Raw genomic sequence first — 15,598 nt, forward strand, 5'->3', positions numbered from 1 at the left:
TCCCAGGTGTCTCATTCCTTCCTCCTCTCTCTGTACCATAAAAGAAATCACCTGACCAAATAGGATCTTTCTTGTTTTTGTTTATTAGTTCTTTTTCTGGAAATGGAAATTCACAAATTGTTCTTCAAATATTAAATCTGTACATATATATATAAAGTTATTTTGATATTATTCATTTTGCCCTTCATAATTTCATGTAGATCTTTCCATTTAAAAAAAATAATCTTTTCATCATTTCTTAAGGAAACTGTTTCTTAGGAAAACTTATGAGATAATCTAAAAGAAAGGCCCATGTTCTGTTGACAAAGTACCTCGAGGTAGGGGATGAGATCCATAATAATTACAGACTATATTTTTTTGTAATTAGCCTTCAATTCAAATATGCATGGAAGTAGTAAAGAGGTAATGCAAATGAGATATTAAATTGTGCCCCAGGCCTGGAGTCAGGAGGACCTATGTTCAAATCTAGCCTCAGATACTTCCAAGTTGTATGACTCTTGGGAAATCACTTAACTAGAATTGCCTAGTCCTTACCACTCTTCTGCCTTGGAACTGAAACTTAGTGTTGGTTCTAAGAAAGAAGTGTTAAATATTATGGGACTTTAACTGATATTCATGTCTGCTTTCAGAAGAAGGGACTGCTAATGAGCCTCTAATCAGTGTCAAGGAGCACAGGATCAAGTATCAGTGCCGAGGTAGAGGACAGCAAGTCCTGAGCCTGGACTTCCCTGTTTTCTGTATTTAAGATATGATACTAAAATACAACTGTTTGGCTTTAACTCTGACTTGCTATTACTATGATTGCCAATTTAAATCAGACCAAGGGATCATATTTCCCTTTTTCTCAGACTTTTGTCCCTTCTTTCTTCTTTAATATGGAAATGTCTTTAGTTGTGGCTGATGGTAGGTAACTGCAATATAGCTGCACATGTCCTATGTGCTCATAGGATAAAAGTTACCTCAGTTAGACCTTGATGGATGGTGAATCAATGACTTGTTATGATTTTAATTTATACTTATATTTATGTTTACATATGATTTTAATATATTTTTATTTAATTTTCTATCTTCTCTTATTTGGGGAGAATTGATCATATACCTTATAGCTTAGCCATGCATCCTGCGTCAATTCTGCTATTGTTGGTATATATCCTAAAAGTCCAAAGTCTAAGATCTTTTTAAAGTAATTTTAGGATAAGATAATTGCTGATATCCTAGACAGGAAAGAACATCTTCCAGAGAAGATGCTGTAAGGATGCTTGCAGAAATTAATTACTACCTTAGGAGATTCAAAGTGAACCTTTGGATATAATGAACTGAACTGAGGGTCAGGGAACCCTCCATTTATCCTGATTGTAAACAAATTCCAAAAAAAAAAAGTAATGCTCCCTAAATGGCTCTTTGCCAATGCACCTATCAATCATTTTTCTTTCTCTCCTATTTCTTTTTAGTCCTCAAATTGTAATAACTCCCTCCAGGAAATGTATAATATCTTTTGTGTCCTTATGCTCCCTGGTGAGAAAATCCTAATTGTACAGACTCCATATGTGGAATGATTCATTGGAGGAACCAGCATGTTAATCTCCTGGACAACTAAGAGCAAGGAGACTTCACATGCTGGTCTCCCAAAGAATCAGAGGGGAAAGGGAATTGTGTGAAGTAAGATTATCTGGGAGACCTCTAACACAGTCAGCTTCTGGAAGATTTACCCCAGAAGACCAACACAGGAATCAGAGCCACTTGTCTGACACTGCGTCCCAGAATCCCCCAACAATGGTGCCAACATCCCAGAGCAGGCTTAACAGGGCAGATGTTTGAAAGCCATTGACCTATGATAAGGCTTGGGAGGAACTATGGGTTTAAAAAGCCAATCAGAGAAGCAGAGAACTCCCTCTGGGTGGGTCTCTGAACTGTGTCTGGGCTCACTCTTGCTTAACTTATCCCTTGATCTCTGACAAGTCATGACTTGGAGGCTGGATTCAACAGAGGATTGGATTTTTACCTAAAGTTAGAAATGCTGAAACTTATTTCTTTCTTTATTTTACTAATAAATGCTTATAAATCTAGTAATAAATCTCTAGATTAATTTTAATTTATGACATAAGGTAAGGTGTTTTTAATGAGATATTAAATTAAATTTAGTACAACCAAGAATAAAATTCTACCCAGTTCATCAAATGTTTCATTTTATCAATCAAAGGTGTTATAGCTAACATGCAGAGGTATTTATCACAGGCCTGCAGAAACCAGCAACACTCTGGAGTAGAGCTTGAACCAGATTAAAGCATAATTAGAAAATAGTTAACAAAATAAAAATACAAGAATATTTAGATAATATTACATTTTAAAATTAGATCAATATAGAACCTGCAGGGATTCTTAAATATGTATTAGTAGGCTCCATTTCTATTTGAACTTAACATGGCTGATGTAGTTTATTAAAGGCTGGTCTTATAAACAGGAAGACCTGGGTTCAAGTCTGGCTGATTACTGTAAAAATAAATTGGTGATTTATAAAATAAAATATTTAGATGGAAAAACTGTTCCAATGTAGGTTCAAAACTTTTCAAAATTGTTTAACTCACCAATCAGGTTCAAACTGTTTGGATACTTTTGATAGAGGTAATCAAAATTATCCTCAGTGATGAAGTGAAGCTCAAATGTGAATTTCCCTTCAGGACCAGGTGCAAGGACCTTAAAGAGACTCTTATTATAACAATAAAGTATTTATTGACATATATAAGGATAAATAAAGGATTTCTAATTCTAAGGGATTCTAAATCCACTTAAATAAACTCCCAGGTTCTAAAAGGAACCGCTTCATCTGTGTTTCACAGGCTACACTAATCCTCCTTGATCTCACTAACCCAAATTTATACTATCTAAATAAAAACTACTGCTAATATCCTTATAAATCTTAACTTCGCCTTCAAATCATAAAATAGCAATGTTGCTGGTTGAGTCTCAACAAGAATCCAGTTAGGACTCTTTTTTCTCTTCTCAGATATAAACCAATCTATAAAATCATAATATATAGTCACTAGTATTTCCCAAGTCGGGAAAGGAAAAACACTGAGCTCATTCAGGTCTTTCCTTCAAACAGAGAGAGAGGCAAAGATGTTACCTCCTCCATCCCTGAGAGAGAGTCTCTGAGAGTGAGTCTCTGCCAACTGCCAGAGAGCAACTCCCAACTACCAGAGAGTAATTGACATAGAAAAAATGAGTGTAACTATCAGCAGTTGAAATTAACATGCTCTCTCAGCTCTTCTTCAAACTCCAATTCTTTTCTCATGCAGCCACTTTACTTCTTATCTCTAAACTAATAAAACAATACTTACTTTCTAATATCATTCTTACATTACACAGACTAACTATGATCCTTAAAAAGTCACAACTTCACAATTCCTTTAAAAATGGCTTAATATAATAAATTTCAGAATACTTTCATATCTGCATTGATAGAGGAATTATAGGGAAGTTCCAGAAATTGTTGAAATCACAGGTTCCAACCAGAAAATTGTATGAGTTATGTGTGGTTTCCCTAAAGTTTCCCTAACTGGTTTGGTTTTCAAAAATATAAGAGAAAATCATCAACTTTCTCAAAGGGTAAGAATTATTTTATTTGATGTTTGATTTTTTTAAACCCTTACCTAAGGATTTAAAAGGTAGAATCAATATCACATATAAATTCCAAGGCAGAAGAGGGGTAAGGGTTAGGCAATGGGAGTTAAGTGACTTGCCCAAGGCCATACGGCTAAAAAGTGTCTGAGGCCAGATTTCAATGAAAGACCTCCCATCTCTAGGCATGGCTCTCAATCCACTGAACTACCCAGCTGCCCCATGATGACTGATTTTTAAATTACAAGAAAGTAGATAGATAGTTTTCTTGCATGGTTCCTTGCATATAAAGAATACATAATAAATTATTCTTTGCTTGATTTTTCTCCATCCTTCCCCCCTCAGTCACAAGAGAATATTCAATAAAATAAATTGAAATGAAATAAATCCAGTCTTAGAGATCTTTGTCTTAGAAAGCAGTATGTAAGGGGTGGAGAGAAGAATCAAAATGGCATCATTGTCAGCTCAGGGACTCATTCCAATATTCCCTTTGAATATCTCAATTTCTCTATCTGTAAAAGGTTGATAATAATACCCACCTCCCAACTTGCTGTAGAGATCAATTAAGATTAAGATTTGATACCATTTTGTTTGTCCTATATTAGGGAACCTGCAATCTTAGGATCATGGTGACTTTGGGTAAACCTCATTGTAGGGTTTTTGTGCAGCATTCATCTAAATAAGAATAAATTGGGGGGGGGTGATTTTGATAAAAGTGAAGGTAGATTCACTAAGTCTGAATTTTTTTTTTAATTTCCCTGGGAAACTAACAGTTCATGATTTAAAATGGTTCATGCATTTTAGTGAAAAAATATTTTGAATTTACATTTTAACATTCTTTAAACAATTTTTACTGTCTGTCAGAGTCTGCTCCTGACAGAAGCAACTTTTGACCTTATAGCGAAGAAAAAAAAATTTTTATTACTCTATTAGAAAATATTAGAATAAAATATTTCTTATTTTATTTTTAATTATATGTTTTTAGATTTCCTATGTATGTGGAATTTGAATAAATTAGCTAAATTTAAGGGATGTATAAATGTTGTTCCATGAATTTATTATTGAGAATACACAAAACTTCCAATATTAAACTGAAGCTTTGCTTTTTAAAAGTATTGCCTATTAAATATATTTTCTTCACCTTAAGGAGCAAATTCAGTATTCTTGCAGTTAAATGGAATACAAACCATCTTCTTGAATTTTAAAATCTGATGTTGGCCACACTTTGATCAATTTATTTTCCCCATAGTCCAGCAGAGCATACTAATTGAAAGGAACTGGAATGTTATTTTTAAAATGCTGTCACAATTTCCCATGGTAGTGGAATGAACTTTTTCCTCTACTAAGGAAGGAGGGTTTTTTTTTTTCCAGCTTGTTTGCTATAAGAAAATGTTTCTGTCTGAGAAAATACCATGTTCCCATGGTGATGTGTCAGTAGAATCATAAAAAGTATGTCATCTTAAATAGAATCATTAGATCCCATTTTAGAAAATAGAATTTCAGAAAAGGGAAAAAAGTCATTAAATTCAAGTTCATGATGGAAATCATTAAAGGAGACATGGTAATAAAATCTAATTTTAAAATCTAGATTAAATTTAATTGCCATTACAACCATAATTTGGTAGTTGGGATAGGAAACTAGATCTATCTATAACTGATAACTTCTGTTCTCCTATTATTTTTAATAGCAAGGATGTCTGTGTTCAGTGAAAAAGAATTGCCTTTTGTTAGCCTGTGGAAAGAATCCTATCCTCTTTTTACTTTATCACTGAGAATAGAAATGTAACCTCTGAAACTTAATTACTAGGAATTGAATAGATGAGTATCTTTGTTTAGATCAAATAAAGTATTAATTTTCACAACTAACATCTTACTATCTATAATTATATTTACCATTTTTATCACCTTCAATATAAACAATGAAGTCAGCATCATAAAAATGAAATAAAATGGAGTACATCTCATAAAGGGATTTAATGTATAAGTTTGCTTTACTGGCAAAACCTAAGTTCTGTACAGAAAACTCTCACTTTTCCAAATATTTGAACAATATTATGGGGAAGGAAGGAAGGTAGGAAATCATATGTTTACAAAATTAACTTTAGAATTTGGTCTAGGTCTACAATTGCTTCTTTAAAAAACACAGAATGATGTTCCTTCAATGACTTTCTTTCTATTCCAGTCCTTGTTTTCCTAGAATCCTTACTACTCAAGCCATCTCATAGATATTTGGTTTGTTCTCCAGGCCCATATTTCTCCACCTAAGTCTCCTCTGTACAATAATCTGAGCCATGTATATGGGTCCTCCACCTTATTAGTCAAGTTTTTCCACTTAGCTCACAGATAGCCCAATTCAATTGGTCTAATTGATTTACTCCTCTATGATTGTACTGAGTGATTATCTTTCTAGGATGTAAAGACCAGTTGAATTCCTTATAGATCTTTCTCACAGACTCCTGTGGTTTAGTATGTGCTAACTACACATGATCTCTCCAGATACAGAAGTGTCTTCAAGCTGATTAGTAATTAGACATTTTTCCTATGCCAAAGGACCCGCCAAAACATATCTGTAAAGTTAAAGGCCAAACACTGGCCTTAGGAGGAGAAAGGTCTTGCCATTCATCATAGATTTGAACATGTTCTTAGTCTAATCCTTTCTTCTCTACCACCAGTTTGACAGGTCTCTCACATCAATTTGACTTGAATAGAAAAAGAGCAAAGCAATAACATGAGTTACTGAGAAATAATCAGGCTACTATGTTTTACTCTTTAGAACTAAATCCATTTTAAAATAATCTCAAATAACTATATATTCAAGGACAAAAAAAATCCCCCCCATTTTATTTGTAGAACAGATGTTTACTTAGAGTTAATGGATATCACAGTTCTCATATAATTAGAATTTTTCTTTTAGAAGACAAAAGAAAACACTGGATATTGCCAAGGAGGAGGCAAAATGTGAGCATGAGACCCTTTGTCCCAAAAGTGAGTAAGTTATCTCTCTCAAACAGATTAGTTGAGTTTGGTTGAATGATTTTTTTTTTACCCCTAGAAATCCTTGAAATAAAAAAATTAGAATAGCTCAAATTCCACTTTAATAGCATAAAGATAACTGAATCCTAAATTAAAATTACAAAGCTAGTTCTTGCTATAAATAGTTTATCTGTATTTTAGGAAATTATTTGATGTCTCACTGTATTCTTATGAAAGAATGAAATGTTTTAGATTAGAATTGAAGGGTTCTTAACCTTTTCTAAGTCATTAATCCATTTGACAATCTGATGAAGCCTTTCTTTGGATGCCTTGCCTTTTCTTAAATGTAGTAAATAAAATATGTAGAAATGCAAAGGAAACCAAAAGTTAGTTAAAACAGAGATAGAAAGTATATAAACTTCCTGAAACCTAAAAACTCATGGGTTAAATGAAAATGCAATTCAACAGAATCTTATTTGGTTGTATGGACATACTCAAAGAATAGTAAATGTTGGGGTGGGGGTGGAGCAGCTGGGTAGCTGGGTAGCTCAGTGCATTGAGAACCAGGCCTAGAGATGGGAGGTCCTAGGTTCAAATCTGGCCTCAGACACTTTCCAGCTGTACGACTCTGGGCAAGTCACTTAACCCCCATTGTCTAACCCTTACCACTCTTCTGCCTTGGAATCAGTATTGATTCCAAGATGGAAGGTAAGGGTTTAAAAAAAAAGAATAGTAAATGGGATATCATAAGTAAAGTGTTTTGCAAACCTTAAAGTACCATATGAATGCTGCCCTTTGAATTAAAACATAGTGAAGTGAGCCAAACTTGGGGAATAGTTCATACAATGACAATAATGTTGTAGAGAAAAATAAATTTGAAAGGCTTTAGAATGATAAAACATGAGTCCAGGGGACTAACGGACATTCACCTCCTGCCATTTAGGTGATTAATATAAAATTGTGAATTTTAAAACTATTCCACCCTAATCAGACCATTCTTTAGAAGATCTGATTTAGCTATTTCCTGATTAATAACAATGGAGATACTTGGAATAACAGAATCAGGTCTTGGAAACTCTACATTCTCCACCCTACTCAGTTTAAGAATATTTTGAAGGTCTGCATCAAACTCAAGATTTAATTATCTGAGGAGATGGCCTTCAACAGACATGTGCAAAAAAAAGGACAGACCTCTGGGCTGTCCTAAGTCAAGCTAAGTCCTCATTGGTACAGATGAGATGCAGAAAAGTGATGTAAAAACATCCATAAGGCATATCATTTCCTGCTTCTTTCTCTTTCCCTGGAGAGACAACTCTGGCTAGCAGTGTGCTAAGCTTTCTGATATCTTGGAGTGTTGGGTGGTGAGTTTTGTCCTGGAGCTGAATTCAGGTTCAGGCATCTTAGCTGAGCCCCTTTGGAGGTTGCTGATTCCTTCCTCCTTCATGCTCCAAACCCTACTCCCTTATCTCTTGATCTCCCATCTGATTAGTATCTGGAGGGGAAGAGGGAGAGAAAAAAACTACTTCTTCTTTTTACTTCTTCTTAATCTTCTCCACTATCAATTAAATCACCATAAAATTTGGCAGCTGACTTGGGTATTTTATTATTTGGGATTTCCCTTGACGACCACTTAAATTTACATTTTTTCAGTCTCAACCATAATTTCACCCTTTACAAAATGCATAAAGAAACATATGTTTTTATAAATGAACATAGGAATTCTTTTTCTGTAATATGTATGTTTGTGGTGAAGGATTTTTTTTTTGTTTTGAGTATTTTTTTAGTGGAAGAATACTGGGAAGGATGGATTAAAAATTCAAATATGATAAATAAGTATATTTATTTTTACACTATAGAAATGTCTTCTTTTTCTATATAATATTATTATTGAGATTTAATTTTAGCTTTTACATTGATGGCAACCATGAAGGGATATGTAGTTCTTTTTTAGGGTAATAGATTTTTAATCATACACTATTTAGGTTTAGCATAATTATTAGAGATGCCAAAGGCCTAGAATGGGATTCTTTGGCAACCTGAAGATTATTTCCCTGTTCTCAAAAATATTATGCAGCTCCTCCAAATTCCCAGACTTCAAGATGCTATTATCCACTAAATTGGAGATGGTTGTACCCAGTTCCCCTACTTTGGTAACAGCCAAAGCATTTCATATTCCACCAACATAATAATGACCTTCTAAAGTCAGAGTCTGACCACTGTTTGCATGGACATTATCAAGATGAATTCCTTATCAAAAACTTTGATGGCACAGGGATTAATCACTTTGATGTTTATCTTTTTTTTTTTTTCATTCACCTGCTCTGTAGCTGCCAGGACTTCATGAGGTTTGCAGGGGTCCTGATCTCAGATACCTGGTCATCTTTGTTCTTTAGGATAAATGCCAAACTAAAAATACTTGATGATATAATAAATAACCATACTTTCTAGATGACTAGTCCTTCTGAAACAATGCCCTTCATGTTGGTACCTAAATCCAAAGCTTCTCCTGTAGCCATTGCTTTATTCAAGTAAAAGACCATTCCATAAGGGATAGTACAGAAAATGATCTAATCTTACAGCGCTATTTAAGACAACCTATCTTCATAAATGAACAAGACACAGTGTATACCAGATAGGTTAGTGTTGCAATTGGAGATCAGTGACATGCTTCTCTGGTCAAAGCCCATGCATAAAAGGCAGAAAACATGCTGCAGAAGAAAAAAAAAGCATGGTGATAGCCCATGGCAATACTAACCATACCTATCCACCTAGTGTTGCAGTAGAACAGGGTCATTTCTTGGATTTTTTTTAAATGCATTCAAATTAAACTTTCCTTAGAGAACTAAGAAGAAAATAATTATCTAAGTAGAAAGTTTTTTTTTTTTTAACACATCTTATTTAAACTATTGAGTCTTTAAGAAGCAGCAAAATCCCTTTGTTGCCTTTACTACAGCTGAACAGCTGGCAAATTTGTAGCCTATTGTACATGTAATATCAATAACAAAATGACTATTATTACATAAAATGGTCAATAAACAAAGTGTTAATAATGCTATCAAGCAAATTCTCTTAAGAAAATTTATTACAATATGACCAATGAAACTTACACATGGTCAACCCTAAATAAACAACTTGAGTTCCCTAGTAACACAAGCCTATAACATGGTGTATTTGACAATGATAATGAATAGGTATAAAGTGACAATGAAACTTGGAAAAATTCAAGGGCATAATACTTGCCAGGGTTACATATTGTACAAGCTACTGAGTGCTTTTTATTCATAGGGTTTCAAGTTTAAATTTAGTAATGTTGAAATATATGCTCTCCGAATCTTTGAAGTAGTGAAATATCAAAGAATATTTATTTTGAGTCTTGAATGGCTCTGATAACTCATCATGGTTGGTACTCTAATGGTTAAAATTACAAGCCATCTACAATTTTTATACCCTTGTATTTTATAGATATCAATAGGACTAAGCATCAATAACCATTTTTTCTTTCAACATTTCTTTGACATTGTCTTCTATATGACTTCTAAACAATATTCTTTTTTAACTAAACTTAGTTTTTTAATATATTCTTAGTAACCGCCACCACCACACCAAAAATTTTTAACTAAAAAATGCATAAAAAAGATTACATGCAAAACCACAAACTCCACATTTTTACAACTTGTTTAAAATGTTTATATATGTATCCTAATATAAACATTCTCTGCTTTTGAGTTCCCTTTGGATTTGTTTTACTTGGATACTTTTTTCTCTTTATTTTGAGGCTGTTATTTTTTAATGTAATCATTATGTATCATTCTTATTCACTTTTTTACTTCCTATATTTCCCTTATTTTCTTTATATTTTCAATATTTGTCTTTTCAATAACATAATAAAATTCATTATATTCCGATATCATAATATATCTAGCCATTTCTCTAATTCATTATATTTTTGTTATTTTTAGTTATTTTGTCATAACAAACAAAACTTACATGAATATTTTCATATATATATGTAAATATATATACACACACACAGCTTTTTGCTGTCTCAGTAATGCCCTTAGGGCTACCCCTAGTTGTGAGATCAACTCTTAATATATATTTCTATCTTGCTTTCTAAAAAAAAAAAAGAAAATCCACAGCTTCTCTAACAATGTAATATTAGGTCTATTTCTTTATGTTCCTATCAGCATTTAATTTGGTCATTTTATCTGGTTCTTAGTTGACATATATTACCAGACCATGTTTTGCTAGATTGGTCCTTAGGCAGCAGACATAATGTTGCCAGGACCATACTCTTTCCAAAATAAGTCTTTTCAACTTGGTTATACCCAGTAGAACTTGTGTTCCACTGCCACAACCCCTCAGGGATCCTATGATGAGTCTTAAAGTAATGCTTTTATAGAATATTTTTGCTCTCTAAGCCAATGTTGCCCCACTCTTAAACAATTTCCTATGGATAGATTTTAGCTTACTCATGCTTAATTTTCCTATTATGTTGGAAGATTATTTAAAACTAAATTTCTTAGGGGACTATTTTTTAGGCAATAAAAATATATTTAACTATGTGGCTCTTTCATTATGGTACAGTCTTCATCCCATTTTCCAATTCTTTACAATACAAAACATGAAGAAACACAAAGGAAAGGAATAATGTATGAAGATGAAAATGCTGTACTAGAGAAGCAAACATAAAGAGGTGTAAATTTAGACAATTAACTATGTCTAAAGTTTTTGAAGTTGCTTAATTTGTATATGTCTCTCTAGCTTTATTGTAAAAATCCAAAGAAGGATACTTAAGCACATAGCCCAGTGTAATTTGTGAACTGAATTAATATTGTAGCTTTATCAGAACTTTGGGTTTTGAGTATCTAAGAGGGTAAATATATATTAGCTTAGAAAATTACAGTGCACTGATTAAGAAATAGATCAGTTGATCAGTGTTGAATAGATAAAGCACTAAACACATAGTAATAAATTACCATAGTAACCTAGTAATTGACAAACCCAAAAATCCAAACTTGGGGGAATTAGATTTCACTATTTGATAAAAACTGCTGGGAAAACTGGAAAACAGTATGGCAGAGACTAGGCAGAGACTAACATCTCATGTGATAAACCCATAAAGTGAAAATGGATATGTGTTTAGAAATAAAGGTTCTTACCACAAATAAATTACAGTAGCACAGAATTAGTTTACCTCTTAGAACAATGAATAAGGGAAGAATTTATGACCAAATAAAATATAGAGAACTTTATTAAATGTAAAATAGATAACTTTGATTACATAAAATTAAAAAGGTTTTATACAAATAAGTTCAGAAGGGAAACAAAAAAAATTGGGAAATATGTCTCTGATAAAGGCATTTCTCAAGAGAATTGAGTCAAATTTGTAAGAATATAAGTCATTTCCCAATTTGTAAATTGTCATAGGAAATGAATAGACATCTCAGATGAAGAAATTAAAACTATATTTAGTCTCATGGAAAAAAAATAAACCAAATCACTATTAGTTATAGAAATGAACATTAAAACAACTCTGCTACCTCATTACTATTAGATTTCTCAATATGACAAAAAAAGAAAAAATGTTAGAGTAGATGTGGTATAATTGGAATATCAATGCCCTGTTGGAATTATGAATTGATTCAACCATTCTGGAAAGCAACTTGGAGCCATGTAGAAAGAGTCACAAAATTATACATTCCTTTTGGTTTAGTAACACCACTACTAGATCTGTATTCCAAGGAAGTCATAGAGAAAGGAAAAGGACTGGTGTGTACAATAACATAGTAGTTCTTTTGCAGTGGCAAAGAATTGGAAACTGAAGGAATATTCTTGAATTTGGGAAAGGCTAAACAGGTTCTGGTAGATGATTATGTTGGAATACTATTGTGTCATAAGAAATTATGAATAGGATGATCCCTTCTCAAAAAAAAAAAACAAAAACAGAAAGACTTATATGAAGTGATGCCTAATGAAATGAGGAGAACCAAGAGAACTCTGTACACAGTGACAACAATAATATAAGATGATTATCTGTGAATGACTTAAATATACTCAGCAATGAAAGGATCTAAAAGAACTCAAAATGACTCATGATGGAAAAGGTTACAGATAAAATCTGAATGCAGCTTGAAGCATACAATTATTTGCTTTATTTCAAGCATAAGTTTTTTCTTAGATGAGCAATTTGTACTCATATGTATGGAAGTAGGTACATAATAACACACACATAACCTATATTACTTGGTGTCTTGGGGAGGAAAGGGAAGAAGAAAGGAAGAGGAGATCACGTGGATGGCAAAATGCCAGAAAACAATTAATTAAAATTTTATCTACGAAAAAATAATAGTAATTGAGAAAAAGGTCACCTCATGATATTTAGTTGTATGATTATGGAAATTCTGCCTTCATTAGAAACACATTTTCCAGGAAGTTCATTCATAAGTACTTTTTCTGTGCACAAGTACCTATAAAGAACTGATTGGAGTTTATTTGGAGATTTATTTTAGGTTAGCAAGATTTCCTGGGATTTTTTTGTTTGTTTTTTGAGGGGTTTTTTGTTGTTGTTTTTTTTTTACTTCATTGGAATATCAAAACTACAATCTTTGGGGGGAAGCTGGGTGGCTCAGTGGATTGAGAGTCAGGCATAGAGATGGGAGGTCCCTGGTTCAAATCTGGCCTCAGACACTTCCCAGCTATGTGACCTGGGCAAGTCAGTTAACCTCCATTGCCTAGCCCTTACCACTCTTCTGCCTTGGAGCCAATACACAGTATTGATTCCAAGATGGAAGGTAAGGGACTAAAAAAACAAAACAAAACAAAAAAACCTACAGTCTTTGGGACCAAAAAGTATAGAGAGTTGAGGATTTAAGTAAGTATGGGATGACACAGATATAGAATCCATTTTGGTTATAACCTACATTAAGTGGAGTGTTTTCTACAAACAATGCAATCTCAAATGTGTTCTGTATAAGCACATTAAAGTACACAGCCAATCAACATTTAATTTTTATCATGAATTTAATAGTCAGCAAAAAATGAACATATAAAACAAAGGGGGAAATCATAACCAGCCTGTATATCCTTTAATAAGTTAAAGTGAAATGAAGTGACAAAAACACAGTACAAATAGGGTTCTTGAAACAAATGTATTATTGTTGTTATTATCATATTTTTTCTAAAATGCTTATTTCTTTTTATTCCCCCAACTTATAATAGACCAGAGCATTCTGTTCTATTGCCATACTTTTATAGATAAAAATAGACTACTTTTGCTTTCTTAAACTAATACAGATCTCTGATAGAAGTTTCCCTCATCAAAATTCTATATCAATAAAATCACAGTGTCCAGTCTAAAATCAAAACTCTAAAACCCTTACTAACAATCAGAACTATCTAAAAGTAGGATGGGTTGCTTTAGAAGGAGTAGATTTTCTCCCTCATTAGAAATCTTCAAGCAAAGACTCGGAATGACTATTTTCATGGGCATGATCATGTGTTAGAAGAATTATTTTTCAGGTATGGGTTAGACTAGAAAGCAATTGAATTCCCTTAAAAAAAATCCTTCCATCTATTAGCATCACCACCACTCCCACTACTACTACTACTACAAATGACATTAATAATATCATTTATATAGTGCTTTAAGGTTTACAAAATGCTTTATAAATATTATCTCATTTTATTTTCACAACACCCTTGAGGAACAGGTTCTATTATTCTTATTTTATAGATGAAGAAACTGATCCATACAGTAAGCTAACTTGACCAGGGTCACAGGGTCACATAGCTAGTAAGACTTACGCAAGATTTTAATTGAGGTCTTCCTGACTTCTAGAGCCAGAACTTTATCATTTATATCATATAGCTGGCATGAAATTCTGTGATAAAATTTTAGCATTTTAATCCCAAATATTACCAGGATTTACCCACATCTTTACCTCTAAGAGTCCTTTCTAATATCTTTTATCAGACAAGTTGCGACTTTACTTTTTCCCCTGTGAATATTATTTTTAGGCCAGAGCTTTTTGTTTTGTTTTGTTTTTTTTAAAGAGAATGTGGCAGAATAGAATCCTACAATTCTTTTTTGACAAACATTTATATTGTCAACACTATCTGATGAGGATTTATTGAGAGGAATGATTGAAAGGGAAATACATTTGTCCTGCATTAGTAACTGCAGAGGTCTAATGTCTGCCTGGGGAGAGACAGGGGAGGAAGGGGAAGCTAAGTGGATTGAGACAGGAGGCCTATGTTCAAATCCGGATTTCAGACTCTTCCTAGCTGTGTGATCCTGGGAAAGTCACTTAACCCCAATCCTCTAGCCCTTACTGTTCTTCCTTCTTAGAGCCAATACACAATATTGATTTAAAGATAGAAAAATATGGTATTCCTTTAATCCTTCCAGATCTATAAGAATGTCTCATCACTTCTCCCTATCTACTCTCTAAGACCATACCTATATCTGAGATTCATATATACTTAAGCTGCATTTAATTAGGTCTGATGCATGTTGAGATGAAACAGGAATCATAGCAGAAAAAAAATCACTAACATACTAAAAGCTTCTCTGAGGAAGAACAAAATACACCTTCAAATTTATGTCACTGGAGCACCACTGAAGTAAAAATGTTTGTCAAAGGAGTAATATGTATAGATCTCTGTACTACTGACAAGAATAAGTTTTTTGAAATTTCACTGGATCAAAGAGGACATGGCAGCTAACAAGGGGTAAGAAGACTGGAAAAGCATGGCAGAGAAAGATTTTGAAGGGCTTTACACCAAAGAGAGGAGTTTGTATTTATTCCTAGAGGTAAAAGGGAAGCATAAGAGTTTTTTGAGTAGTGTGAAGATTGGATTTATCTATTTCCCGATTTTAATGATGAAGATATTTAGTCTAGCAAAATCGAGGGGGGGGGGGGTAATTGTGACCATTAAATTATTCCACCCTACTTAGACCATACTTTAGGGGAAGATAAAGTTGTAATCTCCTGATTGAACAATG

General features: G+C 33.2%; 1 long non-coding RNA gene across 1 annotated transcript in view; it reads left to right on the forward strand.

Moving 5' to 3' along the window:
- The window catches only part of LOC107649000 (uncharacterized), a 47,936-nt gene extending 41,286 nt beyond the window's left edge, over positions 1–6,650 (forward strand). The window contains exon 4 of the long non-coding RNA XR_008911404.1: positions 6,533–6,650. This is a non-coding gene — a long non-coding RNA (uncharacterized LOC107649000). The remainder of the gene's footprint in view (positions 1–6,532) is intronic.
- The last annotated feature ends 8,948 nt before the right edge of the window (positions 6,651–15,598 follow it).

Source organism: Monodelphis domestica, chromosome 4, assembly GCF_027887165.1.
Source record: "Monodelphis domestica isolate mMonDom1 chromosome 4, mMonDom1.pri, whole genome shotgun sequence".
Taxonomy (NCBI): Eukaryota; Metazoa; Chordata; class Mammalia; order Didelphimorphia; family Didelphidae; genus Monodelphis; species Monodelphis domestica.